Source organism: Dreissena polymorpha, chromosome 2 (assembly GCF_020536995.1).
Source record: "Dreissena polymorpha isolate Duluth1 chromosome 2, UMN_Dpol_1.0, whole genome shotgun sequence".
NCBI lineage: Eukaryota > Metazoa > Mollusca > Bivalvia > Myida > Dreissenidae > Dreissena > Dreissena polymorpha.
The window spans coordinates 60125211-60145619 of NC_068356.1; the positions used below are offsets into that span (position 1 = coordinate 60125211).

The 20409-nt window shown below is 34.9% G+C and overlaps 1 protein-coding gene and 1 long non-coding RNA gene across 6 annotated transcripts in view; one reads left to right on the forward strand and one right to left on the reverse strand.

The window, feature by feature from the left end:
• LOC127867217 (uncharacterized) overlaps window positions 1-20409 on the reverse strand; it is an 84850-nt gene that overhangs the window by 33512 nt on the left and 30929 nt on the right. The window contains exon 1 of one of the 3 annotated variants that reach the window (XM_052408264.1): window positions 6478-6598. The exons of the other annotated variants lie outside the window; for them this stretch is intronic. The gene's annotated coding sequence lies outside the window, so the exon portion shown is untranslated. Of the gene's footprint in view, window positions 1-6477; window positions 6599-20409 lie in introns of those variants that run through there. 3 annotated transcript variants of the gene reach the window in all.
• Window positions 11782-20409, forward strand: part of LOC127867238 (uncharacterized) — a 169570-nt gene continuing 160942 nt past the window's right edge. For all 3 annotated transcript variants that reach the window (XR_008043390.1, XR_008043389.1, XR_008043388.1), the window contains exon 1: window positions 11782-11856. This is a non-coding gene — a long non-coding RNA (uncharacterized LOC127867238). The remainder of the gene's footprint in view (window positions 11857-20409) is intronic.

Below are 20409 nucleotides of genomic sequence, written 5' to 3' on the forward strand. Positions count from 1 at the left end.
GTGGCGTGAAGAAATGAGGAAGGTGAATGTACATATGAAGTTGTAGGTGGAGCACTTTTATTGTAGAGGTTATGTTAAAGTTTTATATAAGAGGTCACAGCAACCTCGACCTTTGACCTAGTGACCCAAAAATGGATGCGGGGTGTAGAACTCATCAAGGTGCATGTAGATATGAAGTTTCAAAGTTGTAGATGGACGCACTTTCATTTTAGATCCTATGTTAAAGTTTTATATTAGAGGTCACAGTTCACTTGACCTTTGACCTAGTGACCCAAAAATGGGTGTGGCGTGTAGAACTCATCAAGGTGCATCTACATATGAAGTTGTAGGTAGAAGCACTTTGATTTTAGAGCCAATCTTAAGGTTTTAGCACGACGCCTACGGCGGACGGCGGACGAAGAGCTGGCTATGAAAAAGCTTGGGTTTTCTCCGAAAACAGCCAAGCTAAAAATCACTATAATGATTTTTCCGACACTTTTGCACAGAGGGGATTTGGGTACTGGCGAGCGTTTAACTTATTGTGTAGAATTACCGAAATCCACGATAAAAGGCAACACATGCTTAATAGTTGCCAAAATGGGAGATTGTTGGGAGGCAACGTGGCACATCTCAGTATTTTTTAACATATATTGCCAAAACATTATTGCCAACTATTTCCAAATAGATATTACCCAATACGTGGTTACTGCAAATATATCTCCAATTAGACATGGTGCATCAATTGTACAACTTATTCAGACGCCTCAACCTCGGCAAGACAACATCTTACATCTTAGAAGTATTTCTACTCAAATTTAGCCCGTTTATGTCCTTGTCATGTAATTCCAAATAGATACTACACATTCCGCATTATCGCAAAATGCAAGTTCAAATAGATATTAGATAATAGAAAACGCCTTATATATGTCCTATACACGCTGACCATGTAATTAAAAATAGATTTTGGACATACCGTGCTATCGAAGAATATAACTATTAAACGTGCGTTGTTTTGCTCTGAGGTGTGCAATGTATACGAGGTGTGCAATGTATAGTAAATGCTAAGAGAAAGACATTGTTGCATATCTACGCAAAATGTGTACACAAATATAGTGTACAAGCCCTGGTAATGCAATTCCAAATAGATATTCTACATTACGCACCATCTACAAATAAAAAAATTAAATCGAAATAGATATTTCGCATATTTGGTTAATGCTCCGTATTATGTATCATTGCATTCTTTCACACGCCTTAGACTTGATTACGGATTACACTCACTCGGAAAAATGCAACGTTGAACATCTGAGTATTATCTATACACATATTTCCATAGCCCTGGTCAATTATTTTCAAAAAGATATTGCAAAATCCGCGGTTTCTGCAAATATATCCCAAAATAAGCATGGTACATGCGTTGTTTCTGCCCCGAAGTGCATTGTATAACTCATTCAGACGCCTTTAACTTGGCAAGACGACCGTGCACATCTTACAATAATTCATCGCAAGTTCAAATAGATATCGCATACGAGCTGTTAATGCATATAAGTGCATTAAATCACTCAGTCGCACGTCTTATGAATAGTCTACACTCATTGGTAATGTAATTCAAATAGATATTGCACATTGCGTGGTATCGAAAAATAAATCCTAATAGATATTGTGCATAACGCGCTATCGAAAAAATATTCACCAAATAAGTATTGCACATACTTGGTTAATGCTCGTTGTGTATCGTTGCATTAATTCGCAAGCCTTAAACTTGACAACGCTTGAAAAAAGACAACGTTGTACGTCTGAGTATAATTTATACACACATACACCCTTGTCAATATAGATCCAAATAGATCTTACTCAATCCATGGTTTCTGCAAATATATAACCATATTACGGAATCCGGATAGTGCAATCTGTAATCTCGACCTTCTTTCACCAAGGGCGACACTAGACACACGAACCGATACACGATACTTTGCGCGACAATTGCGGCAACGCACGATATTTTGCGCGATTGTCGAGGCGCGCCCGATTTTTTGCGGGACTGTTGCGGCTACGCACGATATATTTTACACGATCTATCACCTTTTGGGCTACCCACACAAGGATGATATATCGTTTTAAATATTTTGTGCGTCGCCGCGACTGTCGCTCAAAATATTGTGTAGTTCCATACACAAAGTAACGACAACAACAGAACTTGCCAAATTATTGAATCGTTTTGCGTTGCAACGCTTTATAATTTTCAGGTTTTCAAATCGTCAAAAGTTGCATTTAATGGATGTTTTCGAGCATGGATAATGTGTAGTATTGCTGGTTACTCAAAAATATCATAACTAAAACGAAAATTTGCGAATTTTAAACAACTTTTTAAAATTTTGTCAATTTACCAAAATGTGAAAAGGCCCCTTTAAACATTCATACAATACTGGTGTTGTAAATAATGTTTTTAATGCATATTTCATTTTGAGTGTGGGTGTAAGTTAAATGCTCTGTAGTGTCTCTTTGCACACATTCACACGCCTTACACTTGACAAAGGATCATACCCGCCCGGGGAAAGACAACGTTGCACATCTTAGTACAATTTATATACATATATTGCCAAAACATCTTTGTCAATTACTTCCAAATAGATATTGCACAATCTCCATATGTGTTGCTTCTGCTCGGAAGTGCATTGTATGACTCTTTCATAAGCATCAAACTTGGCGATACAACGTTGCACAATTTAGAAGAATTTGTATACATATTCAGCCCGTTTGCGTCGTTGTCATGTTATTCCAATAGATATTGCATATTGCATACTATAGCAAAATGCACGTTTAAATAGATATTGCATATGTGCTATTTATGCTAGTTGTGATTGAAAAAGGAAATATTTAATTCAATCACTCGCAAAATGTATGCGTGTATACGCTGGCCATGTAATTCCAATTCGATTTTGCACATTCTGTGCTGTTGAAAATTATTACTCCAAATAGATAATACACGTGCGTTGTTTTTGCTCCGTGGTGTGTTGTATGAGTTATTAACACGCCTTTAACTTTACAATGGTAAATAATCGCTAAAAGAAAGTCATCGTTGCAAATCTAAGCAAAATGTGTACAAATATAGTCTTTACACCCTGGTCATGTCATTCCAACTAGATATTGCACATTGCGCGCTATCGAAAAATATAACACCAAAAAGATGTCGCACATATCTGTTAATGTCCCGTAGGGTATTGTTGCACTCATTCACATGCCTAATACTTGACAATGGATTGAACCCGCTCGGGGACAGACATCGTTTTGCGTTTGAGTATAATTTATACACATGTATTGCCAGATACCATTGTCAATTATTTCCAAAAAGATAGTGCACGATTCATGGTTTCGGCACATATATCTCCAAATAGACATGGCGCATGTGTTGTCTTTGCTCTGAAGCGCATTGTATAGCTCCTTCTCGTACCTTAAACTTGGCAAAGTTTGATTCTCGCTCCAAGAAAGACAACGTTGCATATCTCAGTAGAATTTATTCACATATATATAGCCCTGCCATACATCTTTGTCATGCAATTCAAAATTGATCAGAAAGGAAATTATTTTACTAAATCACACGCCTTTTATATGTCCTATACACACTGGTCAGGAAATTCCCACTAGATTTTGCACATTCTGTGCTATTGAAAAATATAACTCCAAATAGATAATACACGTGCGCTGTTTTTTGCTCCAAGGTGTGTTGTATGAGTTATTAACACGCCTTTAACTTTAAAATGGTAAATACTCGCAGAGAGGAAGACATCGTTGCACATCGAAGCAAAATGTGTACATATATATTGTCTTTACACCATCGTCATGTAATTCCAACTAGATATTGCACAATTGCGCGCTATCGCAAAATATAGCATCAAAAAGATGTTGCACATATTCTGTTAATGTCCCATAGTGTATTGTTGCACTCATGTACATGCCTCAGACTGCACGGTGGTTAATAACCGCTCGTGGACAGACAACGTTGCGCGTTTGAGGATAAATATAACTCAAAATAGATATAGCACTTTTTTTACTATGGAAAAAATCAAGTCCAAAATGATAGAGCACAAGTGATGTTAATGATCAGAAATGAAATATTTTACTGAATCACATGCCTAATAAATGTCCGATACACCCTGGTCAGGAAATCCCAACTAGATTACGCACATTCTGTGCTATTCACCCGTGCTATTGAAAAATATAACTCCAAATAGATATTACACGTGCGTTGGTTTTTGCGCCGAGGTGTGTTGTATGAGTTCTTAACACGCCTTTAACTTTACAATGGTAAATAATCGCAGAGAGGAAGACATCGCTGCACATCTAAGCAAAATGCAGGGTTCGCCAAAACTTGAAAAATCTGTCAGTCATTCGGACTGACAGACTTGAAATTTTTGTCAGTCCGAATCAGTTTCTGTCAGTCCCACTGTCCGACTTAACTATAACAGCAAAACACAACAAAAGAGAGTACCTTTTTGATGTTTATTGGTTTTGATCACATTAAAATACAGTAAAAACATGTCCAAAGTCGATATCACTAAACAATTATTATATTAATAATAAACCACATATAAACCAAAGGTATTCTTTTTAGACTTCTTTTTGTCAAACTGTTTTATAGCCTGCATAGCTCTACAAATCCGTGTTCTTGAAAAGTTAGGGTGACATCCAATCAAGTTTGACTTAATTGCACACACCCATTCACACTACTTTGGATGACTTTAATTTCTGTTTATTAGCCGATTTCACAAGTTCTAAAACAACACCTATTGTTAAAATATTTTCTCTTAGCTGAGGTGGTTGATTTCCAGGTTCAATTAAATGAATGTCTTTCACACCTTTTTCTTGATAGAAAGGCCCATGATAATTACCTACATCCATTCTTGTTGTCTGAAATAACACAAAACATATTGCTACAAACTATCAACAAGAAATCAAAACATAAATATCCCTATGTCCGAATTTTAAAATATCCGAAATAAAGTACATCGGGTGAAACATTTAATTTTGATTGCAGAAATTGTTGGTGTGTAAATTAAAATATATCCTTCTCAGAACAATATAATAATGAAATTATTTAACAGAAATGCTCACAAATGCCTGTTGAAACAAGTTTTCATGCGGTTTTTGTTGTGGAGAAATTAAATGGAACAAATAAAATGGCGGACGCACTCGGTTGCTTTTTTTAACAAAGACCGTTGATTTTGAACTCGCATGTGATAGTCAATTCTAATCCAAATTTAAACATCAAAATAAAGGTAAGAAAAAAAGGATTTTGACAGAAACTGAATAAAAAGCATTTACCTTCTATTAATCCAATAGCATATTATACACTTTGAGTGATCTTTTTGAAACCATTTTTCATCCGATTGTGTCGGCCAGTCGGACCGATAATCTTAAATCACTTGTCGGTCCTTAGAAAAATTTGCCGGTCAGGACCGGCGGGCCGACGGTTTTGGCGAACCCTGAAAATGTATACATATATATTGTCTTTGCACCAGGGTCATGTAATTCAAACTTGATATTGCACATTGCGCGCTATCGCAAAATATAACACCAACAAGATGTTGTACATATTCTGTTCATGCCCCGTAGCGTATTGTTGGATTGTACCCGCTCGGGGACAGACAACGTTGCGCGTTTGAGTATAATTTATACACATATATTTCCAGAAACCATTGTCAATTATTTCCAAAAAGATAGTGCACGATTCATGGTTTCGATACACATAATCACCAAATAGACATGGCGCATGTGTTGTTTTTGCTCTGAAGCGCATTGTATAGCTCCTTCTCATACCTTAAACTTGGCAAAGTTTGATTCTCACTCAAACAATGACAACCTTGCATGGCTCAGTAGAATTTATTCACATATATATTGCGCGCTATCAAAAAATATAGCACCACATATGTAGTGTATCATTGCACTCATCCACACGCCTTATACTTGAAAACGTATGATACTCGCTCGGAAAAAAACTTTTAACGTCTGAGTATAATAACTACACATATATTTTATATTTTTACAAATTCGCTAATGGAAATCATATCCTTCTGCTAACATAAACCGGTAATTATTGGTTCAAAGACCGTATGTACCTGTGGTCTTCTTGACTCGTGTTTAAAGCAAACGCAAAACAGTTCCCGTAATAGATTAAAAACTTGAGATTTAATTTTAAGAACAATTCTTCATCCGTTTATAATATCTTTGTAAAGAATATTTACTGTATCAATCTTCATTTGATTGACGTGTTATAACTTATTGGTTACGCGACCCCAATTAATTTCCTTCTTTGTTATATATAGAATTTGCAATCTTTGATCTCCAATTTCACCTTGACCGAGCGATAAGTCAATATATCACTTTACATGACTGGAAAGGTGGTTTCATAAGCTTACAAGAAACTGCATTTGAAAAAATTCTATACGCTGTAACTCAAAATAATTACCTTAGAACATATGAACCGGTTTTGACACCTACCGGCATTGCCATCTTGAAGGCAAACACCATCCCCTCCAATTGAGGCTGGCAACCACCAACATACAAAGAAATGCACAAATCAGGCCTTTTTTTCCCTGTGACTTACACATGTACCTTCAAACTGATACCAAAGCTCATCATTTCAAATGCATTTTTAAAATCTTATGCACCAGAACCTGCATCATATGTGCTAAATGGCAAAGTGACTGCAATGTAACCCCCCAAATTCCATTTCCGTTTAGGATAATGTAACCTATAACTATTGGTACCATTCGGTACCCCTCGCAGATTATCATAAGTTCTTATCCGATGTTTGACGGAAAGGGCCGAGAATGTGCGATTGTATTGGTACCACTCTGGATCAGCAGACGATTTATTTCTTACGGAGGAATCCGAGATAGCCGATGTATCACGATTGCGAATGTATTGGTACCTGTTCAATCGGGACTCCTCGGACAATTCCGCCATAACGGCGACGGTGTGGTGTAGCCCACTGTCCGATGCGTTCAGATTGGGTACCTCATTCTATACATAAATGGTGACGTCACTACGTTATTGTCACCTCTATACTTAGACGCATCACGCACCTCCATTTGGAGGCATTTATGACTACGACACAAAGAAGTCCGCGGATGAATGAAGAATTTGCTTTATAAGTAAACTTTCATGTTATGATTTAAAAGTTAAGTATAATTTTGTTCAGTCTTACGGTCTTATGTTAGTATCAATTAAAATTTTCGTAAGTTTTCAACAATTTCGCTCTTTATTCATTTTTTTAAACTGTACTATCACTTTCGGTTGTATAACAACATGTATCCTTTATTGACGAAAGTTTGCAATGAAATGGCGTTTTCAAAACCGCTTAAAAAGTTTCAGAAGGTGTGTCTGATGCATGTTTTGAAAAGACACAATGTCATAGCTATATTGCCCACTAGTATGGGAACAATTTGGTATTTCAAGTGGCTCCATTTGCATTGCAAGAGAAGTTCAAATTGACTTGTTCAGTTTGTTAAATTTTGACACCCTAATTATATATTTTTTTATAAGTGCCTGATAGATTTTTTTCTTTAAATAATTGAGATCAATGAAAATTTTAGTAAAAGCACAGCATTGATGTTCTATGATGGTCATTTTTAGTGGAATAGTATGTTACAATAAAACAATTATAACTATTGTATTAATGAATTTAGATTAGGTGTTATCTTTAAATGGGGTAGTAATTCATTATATGAGATTAGCACATTATATAGTTGAAAAATAAATAACAATTTAATGACTTACCATAGTAAAATAAAGTAGCATAGAATATGTTGCATGTCATAAAATGTAAAACTGAAATTGAAGAAGCTTTACAAATATTTTACACTGACAACACTGTTGGTTTTCCAAAAAAAAAATTCTTCCTATCTACCTGCCCTAGTTTTTTGGGGCTAATTTAAATATTATTAATATGATTGAGTTAAATTTTTAAAATATCAATATGTTTTGATTACATTAGCTTATTTTATTATTAATAATAAATACTTTGCAAGGAAAGTCCAATTCTGTCTTAATTAGGTACTAGTAAAATTGAAAATATCAGTGACATCCAAAACTTGGCTTATATGCGTATGAATGCATATTTTCTTTGACAGTTACATAGTACCCTATTTAATTGGATTAAAAACAACAAATAACTATAGTTCCACAACCCAGCCCAAGTTGACTCAAACTGAATTAATTCATCAATTGATCCTATTTAATTATATTAAAAACAACATGTGTAAGATTTTGAGAATATCCCATGTATTCCTCTAGTACACCAACATGCACGTCTTACTAATGATTTACATGCACTCCTTAAGGTTCATGTAGAGGCTTCATTTTGAAAAATGTGGGACCCCAAGCATTGAACTCAAATTTGACTAAAGGAAGAGTGCCACATTGAAAATGTATACATATATGCTTTAAAGGATGTTTTTCCTTCAAACTGCTACCAATTTTGTACATCAACGTATCATACCATCCACAAAATCAATCAAAATACAAAGCGATTTATTCAACTTAAGGTAGTGCATATCCTTCCTAACTTTAGATTGAGATTTTGTAAATTAGTGTAAAAATGTATTGGTTTTAAACCAAAATATGAATAAAGCACACAAATATTGAATGTCAAAAATGTGTTTATGTTATTCTATCCGTCTTTAGCTTTAAAATGATATATAGTTTGACCATATTGTACCACATTTAATGAAGAAAAACCAAAGCGAATTTTTAATGAATTTTATCCCCCCATGAACCTTAAACAGTTTAACAAAAATAATGAATGATTAATCCAAAGAAAACAACAAACAAGCTGCTTCATATAAAAAGTTAATTACATAAGATTACATAAGCAAAAAAATCATTTTGATAATAAATCAAGATTATGCTTCAACCAAACCATTATAAATTTATTGTGGGGTGGGGGGTGGGGTAATGTAAGCACTAAAACTAAAATGGGGGAAATGTCTGGGGAGGGAACATCTTAGGGGGAGCGTCCGGAATTCCTGCTAAGGGCGACAGTGTTGTTAATGTGTCTTTAGAAGAAATAACTGAAGGAAAGTACTCATTGGTGTATGCCCATCCAGAAGCATTTCTGAGCATATCAATTGGAACAGCAATATTGAGTGCATTTGAAAGAGATATAACTGTTTCATACATTGCTTTTGATGAAGCCCACAAGTCATGGTCCTTTAATGGTAGCTTTCCTATTAGGGAATTTTATACTTATTTTTTACTCTAAATCTAGCTCTTTTGTCATAAAATGAGAAGTTTTATTACCCAACACGTTTTGTGTTTGAACCTCACAAATTTTATAATACCAAAGTCTCATCATATAATCATCATCACAATCAGCAGCAGCATTATCATATTCATCATCATCATCGTTAGCAGCAGCATCATTGTGTTGTATTATCAGAATTCAATACAAATACAAACACAACCATTACAACTCTTACTACTACTACTACTAATTAATTAATTATCTACTACTACAACAAGAACAACAACTACGACTGCTACTACTGATCTTACTTCTACTACTACTAGTCTACTACTACTAGTCTACTACTACTACTACTACTACTACTACTACTACTACTACTAACTACTACTACTACTACCACCACCACCACCACAACCACCACCACTACTACTACTACTACTACTACTTGGTACACCAGAACTTGTTGTCCATGGAGACGATAATGAGAACTCCCAGAGTATTGATTGAACCCACGCCCAGCGGACATCATTCTCTACACCATAGCGACCATGAATTAATATTTGACGCTATGTACAACATAATTCACCTTATTACAAAAAACATGGAATTCACAAAATGACTGAAAATGCTGTAAAATAAATGCAAATTTGAAACAAAACAACCTAAGCAATACATAATAAGAAACACTACATTACTGAAACACTGATACCATGAACATTTTAGGGTGTAACACCTTATGTACATGGACCAGACCTTTTATGTACTACCGGTACTTCGAAACTTTATGTACCACCTACATAAAATATAGGTGTTATTGTCCATTCATTCATAGCAGTCCTAATGAATTAAGGTCATTCTCTAAACATGATTAAAGTCTAAAGAAGGAAATAATTTGATTTTTTTACAGTTTGAACATTATGGTCATTCTCTCTTCTCTTCAAAGTATCACATTTCAATTATACAATATAATACAAACATTTTAGACTTAGTCAGGATAAGATAAGAGACAAATGAATTTTTATAATTTACTTCAATTTCAGGTAAGACTAATAAGTCATTTATTAAGTACTACATGTACTTGGGCTAATTAATTAAACTAAGACACTCAGTGACACTTAGACAATCTGACAAAATATAAAATCTATGGCCAATATATAAGTCTAAATTCATAAATACTATCACACAAAATACATTTCATCAATAACACACATTCATATTAAATTAGTTATCTCTTTATATTATAAATATGGTACATAAAGTGTCAGATAGTGGTACATAAAGTGTCGGTACATAAACGGACTGGTACATAATGTGTGACATTCAACATTTTAAAATCAGTTAACAATATATGGACTTCATTGTTTTGCATATACGCAATCAAAGCATATTTATTAAAAATTAAAACACACTGTTCATGGCTGTATCTTTTTATTTATACATGCATAAACTATTCTCGTTATTAATACATTTTTAAAATTATATATAAACAAGAGCACCACATTATGGATGCCAAGCTAGGCTGCGGTGCAGTTTTGAATAAATTATTTATTAAAAGAATTTTTTAGAGGTTAGTGACCTTGACCTTTGACCGAGTGACCCCAAAATGGGTGTGGCGTGTAGAAATCATCACGATGCATATACATGTGAGGTTTCAATGTGATAGGTGGAAGCACTTTGATATTAGAGCCGATGTAAAGATTTTAGCACGACGTGGACATCTGACGACGAGCTATGACAATACCTAGGGTTTCCCCCGAAAACAGCCGAGCTAAAATTGAGCGCCATTAGTCCAAATTTTTGACGCTCTTAAATATTAAGCTACTTTTTATATGGGTAATATTTGGAGCAAAGAATTTAGCCCATATAAAAAGTATCTATAAATTCTTTGCGCGTCTTATAAATAAGACTAGAGCGCCATATAAATTAAATGGAAAACATACAACATTATGTCAAGAAAAATAAAGCTGTAAAAATCTCACCTGCTCGTCTTTGATGTTGCAATTAGCACATTAAGCATTTTCAGTATCTACTAAATAAATATATGAAAGTGCCAAATGTCCAAGATACCATGACGTCCTCCTCAAAATGTTGGATCCTTTGAACTCCATTTATTTTATCCCTGATTAATCCTCTCACACATGAGGCCTACATGTAAGATTCCTTGTATTGTTCACAGCGATTATTTTAAATCGTTTACGTTCTCAAATTTCAGCAGGTATTTAATTATAAATATTTATTTATGATTTTGATTTATTTACTATTTCGAAGATTCATCATTCAGTCTTGCAACGTGTTTAGTTAGTCTAAGTTACGTGTTTAGTGATTCTTACAAACAATAGACTGACATGAAAAGTGGCTCCTTTTGAAGCACAAACCGCATCCATGTATATATTACAGCTGGCCCGTTTTGATGGGGCCTGTTTTTGATAATAATTAATTACCATTTTTCACTTCCGTGTTTATTATGTTTACCAACGCCATGATGGAAAAAAGTCCGTTTCCCACAATGCTTAGCGCGCATTCACACAGGTCAGTAAGACCGATGTGACACAATGTGGGTACCTGTTATTTGTGCACTACTTTTTCTCAACATGGCTGCCGATTGAAATCTCAGTTTGTCAACTTTCTAGGTAACATTAGACTATATGAGTATACTGACTGTCAGTTACAATCATGTTAGTTGTAGTTATTATTTGTTGTTGCATATATTGTTTGGCTGTAATTTTAATTAGATAAAATACGACTAATCACCAATAAAAAGCTATTTGATATAAAGTTCGCTTAGGATCTACTTTATCATCATGGACAGATGTAGTTAGCGGAGTCCCTCAGGGCAGTGTAATCGGACCGATACTTTTTCTGTGTTTTATCAATCACTTACCTGACATAGTATCAGGAATTGTTAAGATTTTTGCTGATGACACAAAGCTTTTTTCACCAGTATCAACAAATGAGGAGTGTTATAATCTTCAATCTGACCTAGACAACTTAAGTGACTGGAGTGATAAATGGAAATTAACATTTAATGCAAAGAAATGCAAAGTTCTTCACCTTGGAAGTTCAAATAGTGACTTTCGCTATTCCATGAGAGACCCGGACAGAAATTATACAGCCATTGAAGCAGTCACAAATGAGAAAGATTTAGGTGTGACTTTTGACGAGCGGCTAAGTTTTAACCAACACATTACAAACATTACGAATAAAGCACAGCGAACTCTTGGCTTAGTACATAGATTCTTTGAGTGTCTGGATGTAGAAATGTTTCTACCTCTTTATAAGGCTTTAATCAGGCCAACCTTAGAATACGGATCATGTGTTTGGTCCCCTCACCTAAAAAAACATATAAAGTTAATTGAAGATGTTCAAAGAAGTGCAACTAAACTAGTGCCATTGGTGGCACATCTACCATGCGACCAGAGACTTCGAAAGTTGGGACTTGTCACACTTGAGTACAGAAGGGACAGGGCAGATATGATCCAAATTTTCAAATCTTTACATAAGCTGGATGATTTAAACTGGGAAAAATTGTTCGATCTGGCTGAGGATAATCTTCGTGGTCATCACTTGAAACTAAGAGACAAGAATTTCAAAAGTAATGTAAGACTCAACACCTTTAGTCAAAGATCAATTTATTACTGGAACAGTTTGGAAGAATCAACAATAGCTGCCACAAGTGTTAATCAATTTAAATCGTTGCTAAATTCTGAAAAATGGAACATTAAAAAGTTTAACCCGTCTGTAATTTAAGATAAATTAACAATTAAATTTACTAAGCGCACTCTAGAGAAGTTTTAACAAAATAGTAATCATCAGAGAGAGATTCTAAAGAAGAGACCATTTATCACAGGGGCCACTACAGCATAGCTTAATTACGGCCCAACATTCCAGGTATCCAGGTATTACATTAACTGTCAGTGTCAATGTCATAGTAATAGTATTTTACAACAAGAACCACACACATTAATGCTAATTGAAGATGTTTTCCCATGTACTAGTTCAACCAATGCGAAAGACGCAAAAATCTTGTCGGACACGAGGTCCGATAACTTTTAAAATTTGTCGGACCTCGCCAGATTTTATCGGACCTCGTTTTTCGTCCGTGCCGAGACAAGTATGTTTCGCCGTTTTATTAAAAGTTGTTAAATTTTAAATGCCGCTCACTTTCCAGCCATATCATGATATCAGTAAGAAAGTGATTAGCGTTTATTTTGTATTAATATTAGTTTCATATCTCGACTTGACTCGCTACGAATTTTATTCGCGGGAGCTGTAATTTTGTGATCCAGCTAAGAAATTCCGTAGCAAGTAAAGTCGATATATAGAGCGAATATTAGTACGAATTAAACGCTAATCACTTTCTTGCTGATATGGCTGAGAAGTGAGCGGCATACACAAATTACAAAAAGTAATAAAGGGTATAACACGGCAAAAATTGCTTGTCTCGGCACGGACGTCGCCATCTTGACTTCCTTTGACTTATACTGTTCACAATGCTCGAAACCAGTAAAATTTAATTCAACCATGATGTCATTGATGCGTCGCCTACGTCACGAAACAATGTGCAATATTTAACTGGTTCTAAGAATCGCGCTTGGAGTTTGTTACGTCACCAGCAAAGACAGCCAGTTCGACTGGTTGGAAAATTGATTTTAAAGTTAAATAATCTATCGAAGTAAAATAAACATGAATTAGACCTTTTTTTAATATTCCTAGTTTCGTGTTCATTTTTAATCAAAGTTTTACATATTGTTTTTTTTTTTTCTTGTCGGACACGAGGTCCGACAATTTGGGAAATATTATCGGACCTCGTCGAATTTTATCGGATTTGTCCGAGGTCCGATGTCTTTCGCATTGGTTGTACTAGTTATTATTTTCTCAGATAGTATAATAATTTATTACAGCAAAATGAGTTGCTATATTGCTCAACATGTATATCACACCTTTATTCTAAACGATAGCATTTACACATTTTCATAGGTTTGAACACGTATTCTTATGTGGTACTAAGGGGTGCTGGAGGTTTCAGTAAATGACAAGTTCGGTAAATTGTATTTATATAGTAATGCTGTGGAGGTTTCGGTAAATTGGTTTTTATAGAGGTGGTATACCTACAATTTCACAATGAGGTGTAAATGACACCTATTATTGGCTTACAATTAATAACATCAGGGGCATATATTTGCAAACTGTATATTAATTTTGAGTTGAGTAATTAATGCTATGCCTATGGTAAAGAATTAAGGGGCATGAATAAGCTACCTCTGAGCTTTTTAAAACGAATTCTTTTAGGAAATTGTACCAAACCCAAAAAATACAGATTGAATTTAAAATGTAACTATTGAAAGTAAACTTTCGATAAATAACTCAATACTATTTTTTTTTATTAATTGGTGCTTTTATTTAAATAACATAATAGTAACAATGAAATGATGATTTAAGACAGAATGATTAAAGAAGGAAAATGTTTGTTTTTTCACAGGTTGAAAGTTACTGGTCGTGTACGTAAAAAATCGGCCACCAGTGTTAAAGCATGTTCACGATCTAAACATACATATTTAGATTATTTTTAGAAAAATCAACTTGATAACATTCCCCACTCTCAATATTTAACAAATTATTTAGGCATATCAATGTAAACTTTTGTATTAAAAATTGTGTGTGAATGTCAGAGTTTATTTACAGGGGTGGCAGACGTTTCCCCCCCCCCCCCCCTCCCCCCCAAGAAGTTTCCTCCCCAGACGTTTTCCCCCTAGACGTTTCACCCCCATTTTGGTTTTGGGGTTGAAACGTCCACATACTATGAAAATGTATATTAGAAGTAGTTATTTGTAATAATGCCGGGATATGTGAAAAAAATAACTATCGATTAGTATTAAAATTCAGTGCATTTTATGTGTCTTAATAATTAATTTAAAAAAAATAAATATGTAAGTTGAGTCCTGAGTGAGTAAAAGCTAAGACCCATGGAATATATTTTATAGGTCTTTGGTAAAAGTGACTGGGTGATTTTTAGCTCATCTATTTTTATGCCCCCATTTCGAAGAAAAGGGGGTATATAGTTTTCGCACTGTCCGTCGGTCGGTTGGTCGGTCGGTCACACTTCGTGTCCGCTCTCTAATTCAAATAGTTTTCATCCGATCTTTACCAAACTTGGTCAGAAGTTGTATCCAGACAATATCTAGGTCAAGTTCGAATATGGGTCATGCCGTGTCAAAAACTAGGTCACTGGGTCACTTAGTGCATTTCAAGGATTTAGCATGGTGTCCGCTCTCTAATTGAAGTAATTTTCATCTGATCTTTACTAAACTTGGTTAGAAGTTGTATCAAGACATTATCTAGGTCAAGTTCGAATATGGGTCATGCTGTGTCAAAAACTAGGTCACTGGGTCACTTAGTGCATTTCAAGGATTAAGCATGGTGTCCGCTCTCTAATTGAAGTAGTTTTCATCTGATCTTTACTAAACTTGGTAAGAAGTTGTATCAAGACAATATCTACGTCAAGTTCGAATATGGGTCATGCCGGGTCAAAAACTAGGTCACGGGGTCACTAAGTGCATTTCAAGGATTAAGCACAGTCTTTCCGAAATACCGTCGGTCCTCGGATTTTTCCGATAATAATTTGGGAAATCCGGAAATGATTCTTATATTGCCGGACCTTCTATCTGGTAAAAAATTATGGCGAATTTTGGAATTCCATAAGCTATTTTTAGAAAAGTTTCAAGGCAAAAATTGGAATTTACCGAGTTATTTATGAATTCTCCAATCATGTAGAACATTTTTTTCATTTGTTGCATTTCTAGTATGACGTAAGTGCATATACAGTATCCGAAGATTATTGCTCAGTGTTCATTCTAGACCGCGCGATTCGCGCTATTTTTTCAAAGATCACGCACATCTGCAGCATGTGTGCGAGAAAATTCGCGCACTCGATATCCGTTACGGGTTTTTTAAACTGTTAAATTCTGCTTCGCGTATTTATTGAGAAAAATACCGGAAATCAAAGGGAATTAACTCTTCGATTCACAGGTTAATAAACTTTAAAGAATTTTCGTTTAAAATGATACTTGGGTTAATTAAAAAAAAAAAAATTTCGTTTAAAAAATAAAGGGATGCGACTCGAGAATGATTAAGGAAGAAAATTGTCCTTTGATACTGGAATGTAAAAACTTAATTCTATACATTAATTAAGACACTTACATGACTTAGGTTTTAATATCATATCATCATTCATATCATATCATGATAGACAATCAGTATTTTTTTTTTTATTGTTTTAAATGATACAGAAATATCATGTGAACAATTATTTTCATAATCCTTTGTTTTTATTTAAGTCAGCAATATACTATGGAAAGTGCAGTTATATTTAACAGCAGTTACAATGGTATTTCACTGACTTGACTGTTTTAAGTAATGTAGAAGTTAAAACAAATAAACATTAAAACGAAAATGAAAACATATAAATGGTACTTGATCAATTCCCCCCCCCCCCCATTTGTGAAAAATCCCCCCTATTTTTCAAAGTGTGGGGGGAAATTCCCCCCTACTTTTCGATTTCTAGAATGAACACTGATTGCTGCGTCGCCAATGCAAATTACACACTAAGTCATCACTATACATTCGCAAAGGGAGACAATCCATACCATTTTAATTTGGTTCCCGTTATGACCGATTAATTCGTAAGCAAGCTGGGTATTAACACAGGTAATTAAGATCTCACCCCGATCTGTCAACATCTACTGGGGGGTTCGAAGCAATCTGTCAATATCTATAATGGGGTTCGAAGGAAAACAGAGTATCCAGATATATAACTGGTGATTTCGTTTTCATTTTATTTTTAATAGCTTTAAATGTTTCCATTAAAATTTGGTGAAGGAGCCGAACCAAACTTTCTCATGATGATCAAACTCAGCACTGCAGATGTTACAGCTTATGACCCTTCAGCAGCTGTAGACAAGTTGCTGGTAAGATGGTTTTATGTAAAATGAAATATTGAATGAGGTTGTTAAGTAACAAACTCAAACCTACATACAGGACCAACAAAGTTTTATCCCTTAATTAAAAAAAAAAACATCCGATATTTTATCAAAAGCATTGGGATTGACTTTAAGACTGGTATAATATTATAAGGTATGCTAGCATACAACAGCTTAGCAAATTGATTTGTATTTTAGGCTCATGATACAAGGTGATGGTCTTCTTTGACTAAACAATTATCAGCGTCCACCCAAGGCTATGTCTGATGGTTATCCAACGAAAGAAGATGTGTCTTCAGACGAGGATTCAGACATTTGGAATGAAGAGACACATGCTAAAGAAATCTTGGCAATACATAATTAATAAATGCATTATTTGTATAATAATTTCGTCGTCATTTTTCCTTTTGGGGCCAGAAATTATCAGTCCGGGCCGGAAACGGAAGCATGATTATAGGACCTCATGGCCGGCAATTAATTATTATTTTGGGAAGGACTGTAAGCATGTTGTCCGCTCTCTAGTTTATGTGGCCTTCTGATTTATTTTGATATTCTAAGACATTTTTATGCCCCCAAAGGAGGGCATATAGTGATCGGACTGTCCGTTCGTCTGTCTGTCCGTCTGTCCTTCACACTTTGCGTTTAGATTTCGAAAAATGCTCATAACTTCTATGTCGCTTCTGATAGCAATTTCATATTTGGCATGCATGTGTATATGGACAAGGTCTTTCCAAACGCACACAAATTTTGACCCCTTGACCTTGAACTTAGGGTCCGTGTTTAGGTTAGAAATCTGCGTTTAGGATTTGAAAAAAAGCTAATAACTTCTACCAAGCGTTTACACAGTTATACTTTTATGTAGTGACAAAGTTACAGTTGGGGGCATCCGTGCCCTGTGGACACATTTCTTGTTTGAAAAAAAAAATGAGCTTTTGTCATCACCTTGGCGTCGGCGTTCGGTTAAGTTTTGCGTTTAGGTCCACTTTTCTCAGAAAGTATCAATGCTATTGCATTCAAACTTGTTACACTTACTTACTATCATGAGGGGACTGGGCAGGCAAAGTTAGATAACTCTGGCGTGCATTTTGACAGAATTATGTGCCCTTTTTATACTTAGAAAATTGAAAAATTTGGTTAAGTTTTGTGTTTAGGTCCATTTTATTAGGGCTGCAACGAATCCAAAAAAATTGTTCGGATCCGAATCCAAATATGGTATCTTACAGTTTTTCGGATCCGGATCCCTCAGAAAGGAGAAAATTAGAATTTATTTCTAAATTAAAGAAATTAATGTTTTTGAAGTATAATTTGACTAAAAAACATTAAACATTTATTACCAAACAACATAACTCATGTCTCGTTTAACATTGTAGCAATGTCAAAATAAAACGAAACCTTCACACTTATTCAATTTATAGTTTGCTCGTTAACATACAGTTTTCACTGTTCATACAGTTTGATGTTTGTTTTCACAAAAATTAACAAATCAACATTGTCCGGGTCCAGGCAAGCCCTAGAGCACTGACAGGTATCCTGCTGTGGAAAAGATTCTCTCACTGGGCAGCGAGGTTCCTTGCATTACAAGATTGCATTTAAATTTAGTATATGACGAAATATGCTTTCAAGACAATACATTATGCAGAAACACAATTTGACAGGTCGCGAAATTAAGCAAAATTTACCTGAATAACATTCCAGCCACACTGGATCCACTACCGTTGCTTTTAATACAACTCAGAAAGACAATAAGGATTGAAAACTTACTTATTGCCATCAGGAATTGCATTTGTAATGTGTAAATCCTCCATGATTTAGAATTAGTTTTGTTTTCTGCGCTCATTACGTAATGTTCAATGACACTCTTATATAATAAAAGCCGAAGGATCTCGAATGATCTGCTATTTAACTGTCACACTACAATAAATATCGACTATTTTACGAACCAGTCTGTATTAAAAAACAATACTCGTGAAAACAGCGCTAGGTTACATACAAGTATGAAAATCAAAATTCAGAACCGAAATTTCCAGGGGTGGATCCGTACCCGCGAATCTGAAGTTGGATCCGATATCATCGGATATTTCGGGTACCCGTTGCAGCCCTACATTTTATTCATTAAGTATCAAAGCTATTGCTTTCATACTTGCAACACTTACTAACTATCATAAGGGTACTGTGCAGGCAAAGTTATGTAACTCTGACTGGCATTTTGACAGAATTATGTGCCCTTTTTATACTTAGAAAATTTTGGTTAAGTTTTGTGTTTAGGTCCATTTTATTCCTTAAGTATCAAAGCTATTGCTTTCATACTTGCAACACTTACTGACTATCATAAGGGGACTGTGCAGGCAAAGTTATGTAACTCTGACTGGCATTTTGACAGAATTATGTGCCCTTTTTATACTTAGAGAACTGAAAATTTGGTTAAGTTTTGTGTTTTGGTCCACTTTATTCCTACAGTATCAAAGCTATTGCTTCATACTTGCAACACTTATTAACTATCATAAGGGGACTGTGCAGGCAAAGTTATGTAACTCTGACTGGCATTTGGACAGAATTATGGGCCCTTTATACTTAGAAAATTGAAAATTTGGATAAGTTTTGTTTTTTGGTCCACTTTACCCCTAAAGTATCATAGATATTGCTTTCATACTTGGAACACTCGCAAACTATCATAAGGGGACAGTAAAAGGACAAGTTGCATAACTCTGGTTGTCATTTTTATGGAATTATGGCCCTTTTTTGACTTAGTAACTTTGAATATATGGTTAAATTTTGTGTTACGATCCACTTAACTTCTAAAGTATCAAGGCTATTGCTTTCAAACTTCAAATACTTGCATGCTATAATGTATTACTGTACCTGGCAAGTTGAATTTTACCTTGACCTTTGAATGACCTTGACTCTCAAGGTAAAATTATTAAATTTTGCTAAAATTGCCATAACTTCTTTATTTATGATTAGATTTGATTGATACTTTGACAAAACTACTCTTACCTGACATACCACAATAGACTCCACCCAAACAATCCCCCGTGCCCTCCCCCCCCCCAAATTGTTTTTCTTTTTATCTTTTTATCCGGAATTTTTGTTTGTTTGCATGTTTGCATTTTTTTGTTCGCATTTTTGGAAGATATATGTAATGTAATAAATGTCCACACCCCCACACTATACACCCCTTTTCACTCCTCCTCTCCCTCCTTTGTGATT